Source organism: Oculina patagonica, chromosome 12 (assembly GCF_052425735.1).
Source record: "Oculina patagonica isolate OP01 chromosome 12, crgOcupat, whole genome shotgun sequence".
NCBI classification, from domain to species: Eukaryota; Metazoa; Cnidaria; class Anthozoa; order Scleractinia; family Oculinidae; genus Oculina; species Oculina patagonica.
Window position 1 is genome coordinate 4,981,407 of NC_135769.1, and position 15,851 is coordinate 4,997,257.

Consider the following 15,851-nt stretch of genomic DNA (forward strand, 5'->3'; position numbering starts at 1 on the left):
GTCTTATAAGCAGTTTTCATTTTACAACATTGGTTGCATTCAGGCCCAAGGGTATCCAAATTTGCGATCGAGTATATGACATTACAGATCGATCAATGATCACTAAGCATTTGAATGGGCTCTTTCAATAATTCATATAAAAAAGGGATTTAACAAAGATCAGGTTTTCATGCTCGTAAATCGTTAACAAGAATCTTTTAAACGTAAGAAGAGACAGAAGACCAAACAAATATTCCTTTCATTCAAAGCAAAACTGTCGGAACTCGTAAGCTCAGTAAAGCTTACTCGATAAATGAGAAATTAAACTACGATTTGAATTGAATGACTGGCTGGAGTGTGTTTGTTTTTTGAATTTAAAATGAAGAAAAAAAAAAAAAAAAAACGATATACATGTACAAGAAGCGTAGAAGCTGGTCTCGTTGTGTATAAGTATCAAGAATTCTTTAAGTTTTGGACGCTACATTTTGTAGTTGACCTTCTTCAGCAAATGTGCTCTTAAATTTCGTGGACATCTGTTTAAACCGTTTTCTACGTTTTTCATTGCAATTAACTCAGTTGATTAAAACAAAGCAAAACAATAACTGAAATTGCTTAATGTTAAAATGAGAAATTAGAGGTAAAAAAGGCATACCTTCAAATAGCTGTGCATTTTCGGTTTGTAAATTATTGTACATGTACCCTGCTGACCGTGGATTGTCTCAGTTCAGAAGCTGAAGATGGTCTGCATAAATCTAAAAAGCCTAACTTGTGAATAGCTTTTATAGAGTCCATGGCAACAGTCATTTTTAGAAAAACGGGTTCTTTACGAAAATAGATCGATTTTAAGTTACCGTGGAATGCATCAGCGCGAAAAAGGATATAATGTAGCAACATGGTTTTTATTTCCTACCTATCAAATAAACATATTTTCCTTGTTTTCCTTGACAACTTAATAAACTTCCCGTTCACCAGCACGCAAGGTAATAACTGGTGATATCTTTTTAGCCAATGAGGTGCAGCCCAAAACTGCAGTTATTTTTCTGTTACCGATTTGTAGACAAGGTAACAGATTACATAAACACGGGGGATTCCCATTGCCAACAGCTAGTGTAAATCAACATCCTCTTTACTTAACCTTGCCATTGAGAAAAGGTCAACTCTCAATTACGGAACATTCCAACGAAGTGACGTGTTCCGTGTTGGGCACGAAAACCGGTTAGACTGGAAAATAAGGCTTCGCCGGAAACGTAATCTGCTGTAGCCAAGAGACTTGCTTCCTAATGTCGGCGCACTCTGCAAACGCTGCTAGCTAGGTTTTAGCTTTTCGTACAACTATTTCGTGTGCAGGCGGCCCGTAGTTTTGTCTGTTATAATGCACAAGGCAAGTTTGTTCGAAAGCCGGTTAACGATAATCTTCAGATTAAAAGTAAATCTAGCTAGGTAAACCACGATTTTATTTTTTATTTTTTTATGAAAGTGGGCTTTGTCTCTCTCACACACACACAGGACTAGTCAAAACCGGCTGAGAATGTCAGAAGAAACTCTGACTAAAACATAACAAGACAGAATTCAAAATTCACGCTCATTCTAAATAAGTCAACATGCTTGTTTGTAGTGTCAGTTGCATCAGCATTATCACAATATGATATGCATTTCACTGGAACTTCTATTTTTATTTGTCCGTTCATGCAGGCAATACTATAGGGGAAGCAGGTAATACTATTTTTGGGAGCAGGGATAGCGCAGTGGTGAGAGCGCTCGCTTCCCACCAATGTGACCCGGGTTCGATTCCCGGACCTGGCGACATATGTGGGTTGATTCTGTTGTTGGTTCTCGTCCTTGCTCCAAGGGGTTTTCTCCGGGTTTCTCCGTTTATCGTCACCCCACAAAAATCAACACTTCTAAATTCCATTTCGATCGGGAATTCGAGGGCCACAGGTTTGTTAGTCGCAAGACTGTTATGTGCAACCTTCGTAAAAAAAGGTTATTTGTTTATTTTTATTCATAGTAAACTAATGCTTGTGTCTAATAGCGTATTTTAAAATAAACGCAACTTAGAGAGTCCTTAAATTAACGAAAATAGGAACTTAAAACCGTTTAAAATATAGGAAATTAACGCGGATGTAACAAAGAAAATGCATTACTAAGGGCGCTGGAATTACCGTATTATTGCGCCACAAAAGTGACACAACTTAATGGGGATATGTCACGATATTTTAGGTAATTCGATTTTTTTTTTCGTGAATTTAGAGCTCTAAACTTTAAATTGGCAAAGTAAAAGTCTTTTATTGGCAAAATCATGGCCACATACATGTAGCAAACAAGGATGATTTTCGAGCAGTGTAAATGACACTTGAAAAAATTCGGGCCAACGTTTTTCAAGTTTACCCGAATGCAATCGTTTTAACCTTCTCGAATTTACCTATCCATGCCCCTTTTTGCTCTTTCTGTGTTTCTCGTTTTAAGCAGTTCTTGTGATATTTCAGTTAATTCTAGAAACAGTCGGTGAGTGTCGAAATTGCTTAAAATTGCGTGACATAGCCCCTTCAAATAACATAACGCCTAGTTTACAGCATTGCCGCCAAATTGGAATTGTTAAAAAGGATCGAACATTTGCCTTTAACATTCAACAGATCGTCTCGTTGGTACCTTTATAGACAATAGCTAATGCAACACAAAGTACCGCTATTTAAGCGATTTTTTGTGTCCGTTAATTAATGGAGAGGTACTTTCCTCGGTTAGGGCACTAAAGTTGACAGAATAATTTCTCGAAGTTTCGAACACTGCAGCTTAGTGTTAAGAACCACGTTGACACAAATTTACTCAAAGACTCAATCGTCTTCCGCACGAAGCATGAGAGAGCACTGAACGTCTGTGAGGGTTCCAAGCCTAGCCTCCTTGTGACGTTTTTGGGTGTGGTTTGTTGGGGGGGGGGGGGGGGGGGGGGGGGGCAAAGAACGTCTGCAAAGGAGGCTATTCCAAGCCAAGTGTTGACACAAATAGCGTTTTTAAGGCAACTATATATAGCTAATCTAGCTTTCGTAACTCGCGACTCTGGCACGCGATAGTAACATATAATAGAACGTTTGCCTAGTGGCGAAAGCGCGATTGGAATGGAATGGGGATCGGAGAAGTGGAATGAGCAACCGCCTGCCCGGAAGGGGAACTGTTGTTCTACTTCCGCTTCGTACAGTGCTTCCCTTTTAGTTTCTTAATCCAAGTCTCCTTCCCATTCCTTTCGTGGCCTGGCCGTTCCTTTTTGGTTTTATCCGTTTTCGGATTCGCCATCATGCAAAAAAACCTTCTAGTTAGACAAAGAAAATGTTATCGTCAAAACTTGAAGCCAGGACCGGTGCCACAAGTCGACTCTTTTAAGGTTGAAACAAATTAGGACACAATGTTGCGCACACAAATGTTTCCCGTTTGCCCACACACAACATTTGTGTACTAAATACAGAAAATGTTTATGATTTTTTTCAAAACATTTTGTGTCCATAACAAATGTTTCCCGGTTTTCTTGGCATCATGGACGAGACTGAAACATTTGTTTTGTGTCTCGCTTGTTTGCCCATCCATGCAACAAACATCACGAACAACAATAACTTGCCCTTGTTTACCACCGCCTTTAAGTGCGACATAGTCGCGATGACGAGCGACGAAGTCCCGAAAAAACGAGTGACACTAGCACACAAAACGGATTTTGAGAAAGTCTAGCGAGGATCAGTTGACATTGTTGAATTGTGTAAAAGAGGTTTGCTGGACACAGACTCTTTTTTGTTGAAAATCTGCTGTAGATGAACTCTGGGAACAAACACATAATAAGAGGTTTACATATGTCTAGCGGCGTCAAGTCTTGCGTTATAGCGCTATGTTTTCAATTCACGCAATACAATAAAAAAACTCGCATATCAGTTAACAAATGGTAACCATAGCGTACACTATTGAGTTATGGAGAGTGCTGAGCAAGCCTCCCAAGTACATTCATAACTCAATAGTGTACGCTATGGCGTTTATCATTTGTTTTATAGCACAACTTTAAGGCGATTTATTTCAGTTTTTTGAGGTAAAAGTGCGAGCGTTATTTAAACAAATGTGGGTAGTACTCGCGTTAACTTTGACGAAAACCTAAAAGAAAAAACAAACAAACTTTTTGAATTTTTGATTTCAGGCGTGCCTTTATGCCTAAAAGTCTTTCAGCATTATGTAGAGATGGATGTTCTCATGTTTAGCCTTTCAATTATGCAGGAAAATCGCGAAAATATGTATAAACTCGTGAAGTAGCAGCACTTTCTTGTGCCATGGCGCATCAGATTAGCGCGCGCGCTCAGGTTGAAGACATACGTCAGCGTCAACCATGGGCAAATAGTAGACGGTAACTTAACCATTATTCAGAACGCGCGCTTAACCTTAGTAAACATACAGAACGATGCGTACTGCACTAATTGGTTGGTAACATAATAATCAGTGGATCCGGAGTTCATTAATTCCGTAATTAACGTTGAAATTGCTAATTGCTTGAAATTCGTGATTTTACTATCCAGTTTACTAAAAAATTCGTCTCTCATTGCTGAATATATTGGACAATGAAATGGAAAATGAATCTCATCTTCAAACAGTACAAAGTCTGGAGATCTTATCAAATTTGCCTGTTTCAATTCGAAGTTTGTTGCTTCTTATTCTAAGTTTCACTAATGCTTTTCTATTAGGATTTTTGTCAGGTCTGAATAGGGCGAGGGTGTATAATTGCTTTTAAATATATTATAAAATTCAAGTTTTCGCGAGTTACAAAGGGACAGTCAAAAACCGAATGACAGACCTGCCAGAAAAACAACAGCACCCAACCTCAACTGGATAAACATAAACACGGCATGTTCCACCCACGATCTCCGCACATCTCTTTAGATCCGCATACCGAATCTTTTCTCTCTCATATGCCCACTCAATGTTTAAATGTTTTTCTCTAAAGGCACGGGAGAGCCAGGAGGGGTACTCAAAACTTTTTCCACCGGAAGGCTATGCCCTGAAGTCTAAACTTTTACCCTATTTTTGACGTAATATAAACACACAAGCGACAGTGTTTTATTGGGATATCCAAACACCGAGAAGAGAGTGGAAAATACGACGCTCAGCGGAGTATTTTTGACAAAATTCGAGGTTTTTGGATAGCTGATGAAACACCGTCTCGAGTGGTTGATATATCTTTTAAATCGAAACAAAAAACTACGGAGTAAACGGAGTTAAAATTGTTAAAATCTATGCTAATTAACATCGGGTATATAAACCTCCTTAACGGTTATTATTTTTTTTTGTATTACCTTGATGAATTATTAATGTCTTTGGAAAAGAAAAGGTAACCCTTTCGTATACCTCCGATAGAAAAGAGGGTCTCAATGGGGTGGTGGCTTTTACGGTTAACGGTTAAAATTTTGGCCTTTTTACGGCTAACGGTTAATTTATTTCCATTACGGTTAACAGAAGTTAAAAGTTAATTTTCATTGTTTTTTATAGTTAAAAATCAATTTCCATTATTGAAAAACATATTTTAGGTCTTAGGACCATTATTGGGACGATGAAGTGAACTAGTTTGATATATTTATAATCACTACTAACCGATTTTTACGGTTAACATATTTTACGGCAAACGGTTAAAACTTTCCATTTTTTACGCCTAACGGCTAAATTTTTGGCCGTTTTACGGCTAACGGTTAACCCCATTGAGACCCTCAGAAAACGGTACCCATTTCACATTTCTACAGAAAAGATATTGTATCTTTTTTCCTAAATTTACCAGAATAACCCCTTAGAATAACTATAAACAGACTCCCCTTCCCTTTTGTATACTTCAATTCGTTAAAAGCCTACCCTTTTATTTACCTTTAGTGTGAGAAAGGTACCCCTTGTAGAGCAGAGCCTTCCTTATAGTCCACTATAGAAAGTACTCCCCCCTCCCACCGGGCTGGGGAGTACAATACAATACAAACGGGCAATACAAAAGGGCTTTTTAGTGACAACAAGATAAAATGTTTAAAAGCTAAAATGGATATATAATGGATAAAAGTGACATTAAAAGTTGCGAGATAAAAATATTTAATTGAAGTAAAAACTTACGAATTTGATAAATTAAAGAAAGTCGGCGAACCCGGCGCCGGGTCGGCGAGCAGCTTAGCTCTTAAACTACGTTTAAAGGTATGGACTGTGTCACAAAGCTTTAGGGAGTTATCTAAACTGTTCCATAAACTGACAATACGATAATAAAAAGTCCATTGTCCAGAACTAGATTTAAGTAAAGTGAATAACTTGGAGTGGGCATATGAGAGAATAAAAGATTGGCTACGTAGATCTGAAGAGTCAGTCGGCAGATCGTGACTGGGTTGAGATGCCGTGTTTATTCAGTTGAGCCGGGTGGCTGCCGTCGTTGGTCTGATATACCTTGTCAACTTGTAACTAGCGACTGGTTTGTTTTTGTAAAGAACTTGATTCTAGCTCTATAAAAGTGACTTTTCTACCATTAAGGCTTTCAGCATTTCATGTATCAGTAAATACAAATCTGAAGGAAACCAAGAAAGAATCTCGATATCAGACTAAAGAATTTTACAAACTGATCATTGAAAATGTTCCCTTATAACAAGGTATGTGTTTTTTCATCTCAAAAAAAGCTACTTCAGTGGAATGTCAAGTTTCTCGAAGCTCCAAGGAAAACGAAAATTGGTTCAATAAATCGGGGGCAAAATTGCGGTGTTTGTCTAAGGAAAGGGAAATAACTTTTGTTTCGAGTCAGTCGGGAGGTTCAGAAAATTGAGGTTTCGGGAAATCGGGATTCTACAGTAGTTATGTTTAATTTTCTACTTTTTTCGTTCGATTCAGTCAATTTATATTAAACTAAGAAAACGAACCCACACACTTATCGTAAAGAGTAGAGCATGGAGTTCCCGTTGTTGTGGTCTGGTCTTTGCCCGTTGTACTGTGCTTACTGTGAAATGCTCGTAGATATTAGCTGTATAAGCTACTCTACTAATCTGAGGGTAAAAGAAAAGTGATGTATGTATGTATTACGCATTGAGTATATCGCTATGAACTTCGGCGCCACAGAAGGAAAACGGTTCAGTTCAACAATCCGATCATTTGCAACCCTTTATCCTAAATGCTATTTTTCATTATCTTTCCTTCAGAAGAAGAGACGTGCTATAATTAACCTCATCCTAGTACAATAATTTAGTCTCTTTATGTTTTAAGAATTCGAAGACTGAAAAGAAATCTGCTAGTACTACGGTCATTCCTTGTTGTTATATTTCACGAGTCGTTTTCCATTGAAACCGTGTTGTTAAAATTAAAAGAGACTACGCATTTACAAATTCCTCACCAAACAGGGTTGTTTCAAAGCACCCTTATGGAAGTTCAATTTTTTAACAAGCCCTCGAACCCTGTTTCGCACATGGTAGTGATGACAATTTATGAACCAAAAAACATTTTTTTATTATTTCATGTTATTTCGCGAGAGCCGCCAGTCACGGAAAGGACGTAGATTAGGTCCCTTCAGTTTTTTATAAAACAAAAAAAGTTATTTTGTATATCATGGCTAGGTCCCTTCAGTTTTTTATAAAACAAAAAAGTTATTTTGTATATCATGGCTAACGTAAATGAATGGCTGGCATGGCTTTGTATATTATAACACATGGTTTGAGTCGCGTAGGCTACCGAGTAAACGTGTCGTTTGAAGCTCCTCGGGTTTTTCGAAAACTTCACAGTCTAGCCTCTCCAGCGTTTTGCTAGTGGTAAAAGAGAAGTGAGCTCAGTCTATTTCACCCATATCTAAGTGCTCTCCAGACGAGAAAAAAGCTAGAGAATGGAAAGATTGTGACGTACGCGAGAAAGACGAAGCGCTCACTGCCATCGACCTCTTGGACGGAGAACTCGAAAGCAAACTGGATTTAGCATTATCAAAGCTAGCCAAGCTAGCCAAACTCGATATAATTGAAAGTCGACTGGACCGTGTCATCGCCTCTATCGCCAGCATCGAGGAAACCGTCTGTCGTCTCGACAGCAACGTTGCAAATAGGGAAAAAAATTGTTTCCGGTGCCACTCCTATAACTTCCACAATTTTGAAGCGGCGAAGGTAGATTTTCACATTGTTTCTTAAAATGCTCGAAGGATTCGTGGCTTCTTCAAACGTAAATCAATCTTCACTTGGATTGAAAAACACAAAGCAGATAGCGTATTTCTACAAAAACGTACGTACAGCACGCCCGAAGTCATTAACGAATGGAAATTTCAGTACAGAGGACTCCACTCTCACGGCTCTAACAACAGTGGAGGAGTTCTTGTACTGATCAACGAAGGTCTTCAATTTGAGGCGGCTAAAAAAAGTTTAAAACAAGGCGTCGACGGCCGCTTTGTCGCTATAGAAGCTTTCATTCAAGAATTGCCCTTCTTGCTGCTTGACTTGTATGCGCCTACAAAATCCTCTAAACAGTATGGTTTTTTTATAGTATTTTATCTATTCTGGAAGAAATAAATACGAATGCCAGCTATCAAATCGTATTAAGTGGTGATTTTAATGTTCATCTCAATTCAAATTTTGATAATCTGGGCAGACAGCATTTTAGGCAGCAAAATCTTCAGCAAAAAAATAAAGTACTGATGCATGCACATGATCTAGTTGATATATGGCGACTGCGAAACCTCACATGCAAACAGTTCACATGCCTCCCCCGAATCCTCTTTATTGTCATGGCCAACTAATGCTGTAGAACCCCAATAACTCGAACTCAGATAACTCAAACAACCCCGCTAACTCGAATAAACTTCTATTTCTCTTGGATTTGACCCCACTTTTCAGTCATTTTTACTCGGTTAACTCGAACTCGGATAACTCAAAACCCCGCTAACTAGAACTAAATTTCGTTTCCCCCTTGATCAAAATCTGGGTCAAACTTACCCCGATAACTCGAATTCTGGTTTTTGCAGCTCGCCACGGATGCCCATTGAAATATCCCATAAGCTCGTCTTGTCTTGTAATCGGATTTAAGAGGAAATCCGCCAGACTTCGAGTAGTTATTGGACAAAATTATGTACCAAACTATTTACACCTGATTGCAAGCTTTTGTGTTACTGCTTCAAATATCTTATCGAAAGAAATCTTTTCTAACAACACCACACACGAAACATTTTGAAGTTCCACTGAATTCCACTGAATCGCTTAAAAGATGTAAGCTTTTGCCCATAGCTTGTGAACTTTTAATATCATTTCAGACTCGGAAAGATTGTGATTCCACCTGCGATTTTTTTACTGCTTCAATTCATCAAAGAAATCTTTTCTAACAACACCACACATCGAAAACACATTTTGAAGTTCCGCGAATTCCACTGAATCGCTTAAGACGATACATGGCACACGTAGATTTTTCTCTTTGAATTTAAATTCATTTTCTCAGACTCTGATAAGAAATTGTTGTTGTGTTATCACGGATAATACTACCTTTACCTTTATTAAGGGTAGGAAATAACGCAATAGGATTTAAATTATTCTTAATTGATTTTTGTCCAAATTTAATAAATATTACTCGACTTCCTAGTGGATTCCGTCTTAAACACTTAAACGAACACTACAGCAATTTGATTTTAAAGGGGCTGTGTCACGAATTTTAGCCAAATTAAGGCATGGGAAAATGACCTTCAAGTTTAGTGAAATATAAAAATAACCTCCTAAAACAGTGAAGGGACATTTCGATAGAACAGTAAATACAAAAGAAGGTACGGATGGCCAAAAATGACGAAGATTGAAACGGATTGCGATATGGGTTTTTAAAAAAATGGTCGGGCGGAACAGTTTTCAAAGTTAATCTCGTTTGCTTGTAACTTTAAATTTTATCGCCCGGGAGACAAAGTTGGATACGATGAAGCTATGGTTTTGTCATTTAGATACATAAATTCCTTTGCAAACATTAGGATTCATAGCGAGTATTTGGCAAAACTAAATAAAATAAACTTTAATCAGCCGTGACACAGTCCCTTTAATTAGAGCAACGAATAGATCACGTATCTGACAGTCATTTTTCACTCTTGACATAAAAATGTATGATCGTGTGAGAGTGCCAGACGAGAAAAGTTTAACTTGCACTGTACTGTACTGAAGTACTGAAAAATCTAAAAGATTTGGAAGCGGTGAAATTCAGATTCGCGGCAATCGTCCATTGACTCTTGCTGTCCAGTGCGTTTCTTTCCTTCGTTTAAAAATCAGTTTTGGCTATTTGTTATTGTAGAAAACAAGATCTACAACACTTTGACAATGTAATGACGCAACAGTTTATTATTAATAACAGGACAGACGCATAAAAAAGCTGACGTTAATTTGTTAAATAAAATTCAAGTTTTGCAAGTAAAAGACAGTCAAGAGCCAAATGACAGACCTGCCAGCAAAACAATAGCACCCAACCTCAACTGGATTAACATAAACATGGCATGTTCCACCCACGATCTCCGCCGTCGACTCTCGAGATCTGCATACCGAACCATTTCTCTTTCATATGCCCAATGAATGTTTTTCTCTCATGACTCGGGAGAGCCGGAGGGATACTCAAAACTTTTTATAACGGTAGGTTCCGCCCCGAGGTCTAAACCTTTCCCCTTTTTTATACCGTTCTGAATTAGAGCGACAATGTTTCACCGAGACGAGAGTTGAAATACGACGCTTAGCGGAGTATATTTGACGAAATTCGAGGTGTTTGGATAGCTGATAAAACACTGTCTCGAGTGTTTGATAAATCTTCTCAATCAAAACAAAAAACTAGGAGTAAACGGAGTTAAAATCGTAAAAATCTATGCTAATTAATATAGGGTTTCCAAACTTCTTTCACGATTATGATATTCTATATGATATTCTATATAATTGAGTTTGGAAAAGGAAAGGTAACCCTTTCGTTTACATCCAATAGAAAATGGTACCCATTTCACATTCCCACAGAAAAGATACTGTTAGTATCTTCTTAAATTGTTAAAAAGTTAAAAAAAAAAAAAAAAAAAAAAAAAAGAATAATGGGTAACTGCAAGATAAAATAATTAATTGGAGTAAAAACTTGTGAATTAAATAAAAGGAAGTCGGCGAGCCCGGCTCCGGGTCTGTGAGTAACTTAGCTTCAGCGCGTTGTCTAAACTGTTCCATAAACCGACAATAAGATAATGAAAGTCATTTGTCCAGATCTAAATTTAAATAAAAAGAGTAACTTGGAGTGGGCAAACCGTAATATTCCGGTTATAAGCCCTGGGCTTATACAACTTCATAAGTGGTCTTGGGTGGGCTTATAAACGGTGGGGGCTTATACTGGGAGGGCTTATAAGCGAAATAAAGAAAAGCCGCGGCAGTGTTGATCAAAATGCGTTTTTTAGTTAAAATGTCATAATAAAGCAACATTTGGCCCCGTTCTGTACTGTCATTCAGCAAAGGGGGGGGGGGGGGCCTATATCGCAGAGGGGGACCTATATGTTGTTGTCTCCGGGTAAATGGGCCTAGCTATCACCGGGGGTGGTCTTATAACCTTAAATTTTACGGCATGAGAGAAAAAAAAAGATTCAGTGTGCAGATCAGAAGAGGCGAAGATCGTGGGTGGACAAGCCTTGTTTATTCAGTTGAGGGTACGCGCCGTAATTTTGCTGGCAGGCCTGAAGTACCTTGACAACTTGTAACCTAGCAAATGGTTTATTTTCGACAACAACTTGATTCATGTTCTACGAAAGTGGCTTTTCCATGGAATTTTTAGAAGTTCTTTGCAAATACGGCTTTAAACACTATATGCATCACTGATTACAAATCAAACGAAACCAAGAAAGAATCCCGCAATCAGCTATAGCAGACTTAAGAATTTTACAAACTGATCATCGAAAATGTTTACTAATACATCAAGGTATGTTTTTTTCCATCTTATTTTGTACCCTAAATGCTATTAGTTATGGTCAATTTTCTACTTGTTTTCGTTCAATTCAGTCAATTCATATAAAATTACGCAAGCTTTAAGACTACTATTGTAGTATTGAGTATATCCCCATGAACTCCGGCCGTCCCAAAATAAAAATCGTTCAATTCAATCATCCGATAATTTCCAGCCCTTATCCTACATGCTACTATTTTTCCTTATCCTACAGTAATTCGGTGTCTTTGTGGTTATAAGAAGACTGAAAAGAAATCTGCTAGTACTACGAGCATGTTATTGTTGTTATGTTAAATAGTTTCTAAATAGTTTAAAATTCCTCACCAAACAGTGTTCTTCTAAGCACCCTTAACTGGAAGTTCAATTTTTTAACAAGCCCCTCCACCCGCCCGTTCCGTGCACGGTAGTCAGTAACAATTTATGAACAAGAAAACAAAGTAAAAAGTTTTGATTATGTCATGTTACTATTTCGCGAGAGCTGCCAGTTACAGAAAGTAGATCAGTTTGCTACAATATTTTTATTTAAAAAATAAGCTATTTGTATCAGCACATGACTGAGGGTCTCAATGGGGTTAACCGTGAGCCGTAAAACGGCCAAAAATTTAGCCGTTAGGCGTAAAAAAATGGAAAATTTTAACCGTTAGCCGTAAAATGTGTTAACCGTAAAAATCAGTCAGTGATTATAAATAACCCAAACTAGTTCACTTCATCGTCCCAAAAATGGTCCAAAGACCTAAAATACGTTTTTCAATAATGGAAATTGATTTTTTACTATTAAAAACAATGAAAATTAAGTTTTGACTTCTGTTAACCGTAATGGAAATAAATTAACCGTTAGCCGTATAAAGGCCAAAATTTTAACCGTTAACCGTAAAAGCCCCCACCCCATTGAGACCCTCATGACTCCGAACCATGGACTAAACACAAAGAGAATAAACACAAAATACTGCAGAGCGAATACAAGTACTTCTCCTTTCTTTTGGATGCCTTTTATACCACAAGGCACGATTTAGTCAGTTCACCTTCATGAACACGTAAACATTCACATATACACTTCTCGTTAAACCTCAACTATTTAGATTGTTTAAAATAACAGGATGAGGCATTTTCTTTAAGCACACGTGACAGCCTTCAGGCGGCCATCTTGATGTCGTGTGGCGCGAAACTTCAAAATTCAAAATGTTATATCTTAAAGACGGCGGATGCTATCGAGCTGAAAGCCTTCAATAAGATATATATTAAGGACGACTAATAGGCAGTGAAGGATAAAAAGTCAGGGGTCTCGCGATTCTGGATTTTAGAATTTTGATGACGTCATGTGAAAACCAAGAATAAGTTTGACTTTGAATTGCGTTAGACGGTTCACTGCATGAAAAACTTGAACGTGAACCTCGTAGCTTTCGCAGAGTGCAGAAATCGAGGAGTTGATAAGGGTTTATCCAGAAAAGACATATTTTCCGTGTCTAGTACGGAACACTTTATTTCATTGGTAACTCACATGCTGCTACACAGTAACCCAAATTGTACACAACATGAAATGCGCTCATGTAATTCCGTGCTTCAGATCAGTAGAGATAAAGGCGCTCGAGCTCAAGGCTGGGTTGAGGTTTCCAAGGTCCAAAGCGACCCTAGTAGGAGGGTCTCGATAGAAATCGAAATGAGCTTTGTCAATTAGATTGATCCGTATTTTCCCGAAGTCGGGGCAAAATTCCTATTCGAAACCTATCCTTTGTATATTTTACTGTCAAACCAGAATTAAATGTTAAATTTTGTTTACAGTGAAATGACCACCATATTGAAGGAAGAAGGTTCGCTGTGATAACATGTCACGTGAACATAAACTTGAGGTTCAGTACAGTAGAACCCCGGTAACTCGAACTCTGAAGGGAAACGAAAAAACAGTTTGAGTTAACGGGGTTTCGAGTTATCGAGTTCGATTGAATATTTAATTTGCCAAGTTATTAAATGATAGTTTGCTGATTTTTCAGCAATTCAATATACAGTACGGTGCAAATTGAACTAATCTCCTCAGAAACTCTAACACGACCATGCATTCTTACGAAAGAGTGAAAAATGGCTATCAAATACATGATCTGTTCGTTGTACTAATCAATGGGCAACCGTGGAGAGTTACAAGAACCGGAATTCGAGTTATCGGGGTAAATTTGACCTAAGTTTTGATTAAGGGAAATAAAATTTAGTTAGAGTTGGCAGAGTTTCGAGTTATTCGAGTTCGAATTGACCGAGTAAAAATGACTGAAAAGTGGCGTCAAATCCAAGGAAAATGGAAGTTAGTTCGAGTTAGCGGGGTGTTCGAGTTATCCGAGTTCGAGTTACCGGGGTTCTACTGTAGTTTGTTTTGGTCTGGTTATCAAATTTGATAACTGTGCCGGACTGGTATACAGATCGTGGGTGGACATGCCGTGTTTATCCAGTTGAGAATGGCTGTCGTGGTTGTTTAGACATGTTGGCAGGTCTGACATTCCTTGACAACCTGTAACCCATGTTCTCCTTCCACGTAGGGTTTTTCATTCTGTATTATTATCTCTGGGGACGAGATATGCTATTTTTCCTTAACAAAATAGTTAGCGCGAGTTGACAACGAAAAATATTTTATGGCTAAAAATGCTGTGCTTGTGCATCGCTTTGCGGTACTTCGGACTAATCGTTACAACTTGCGTATATCGCAGGATATCTGTTATGTTCGGATGGTTTACCATATTTGGACATCGTGACAATTTGCTGAGTAATAATTCAGCATATTTTCCGTGTCCAACGCGAAACACGCTTTTCCTATTACAATTTTCAACCGTGGTAATTGATGCTCCATTAGTGGTACATGTACAACTGACTATCCTTTGTATATTTTACTGTCAAACTGGAATCAAATATTAATTTTTTAATTGCCCCAGTGTATGATATTTTCACAGTGAAATGGACATCATATTGAAATAAGAAGGTTGCTATGATAACGTCGCGTGAACTCTACTGATCTTTATTAAACTTATGGGTTGATTTGAAGTCTATTGCTAACAATTTTTTTTGGTCCTGTTATAAAATAAAAATAAAATAAACAACTTTATTTAAGTGTCAATTAACTTTTCGTACGGTTATCAAATTTGATAACTGTACCGCACTGGTATGCAGATGTGAAGAGCTAGTTTGAAGTCGAGATCGTGGGTGGACATTGGTTGCCTGGCAGGTCTGACACCTTGACAACCTGTAACCAATGGATTGGTTTATTTTCGTAAGGAACCTGGTTCGTTTTCTAAAAATGGCTTTTCCATGGACTCTATAAAAGCTCTCTTCAAGTTAGGATTTTGACATTTTATGCAGAAAAATCTTTAGTGTAACTTATTACAAATCAAACGAAGCCAAAAAAAAATCCCGAACAGTTTCCGAGAGCAGACAAGAATTTTACAAAGTGTTCATCGAAAATGTTCACATATATCAAGGTATGTCTTTTTTATCTCATTTTGTATACTGAAAGCTGTTGCTGTGTTTAATTTTCTACCTTTTTTACATTTAATTCAGTCGACTCACATAAAATATGCATTATAAGTACCGTACATTATGAGTACAGTACATTATGAGTACCGTACATTATGAGAACTGCACCGAACAAGGTTGGCTATAAATGTCTCCTTAAAACCTCCGTCACAGAATGAAAATCGTTCGGTTCAACCATCCAATCAGTTGCAGCCCTTATCCTAAATTCTATTTTCATTACTTTTCCTTTTTCGTAATTCAGAAGAAATAACATGATGTAATCTTATATTACAGTAATTTAGTGCCGTTATGGTTTTTATTAGAAGACTTAAAAAAAAACTGCCAATACTACGGTCATTTTTTGTTGTTTTATTTCACGAGTTGTTTTCCATTTGGTGTTAACGTTTATTCTTTGATGGAGACTTAAAACGGTGTTTTTAAAATTATAAGACTATTTTGAA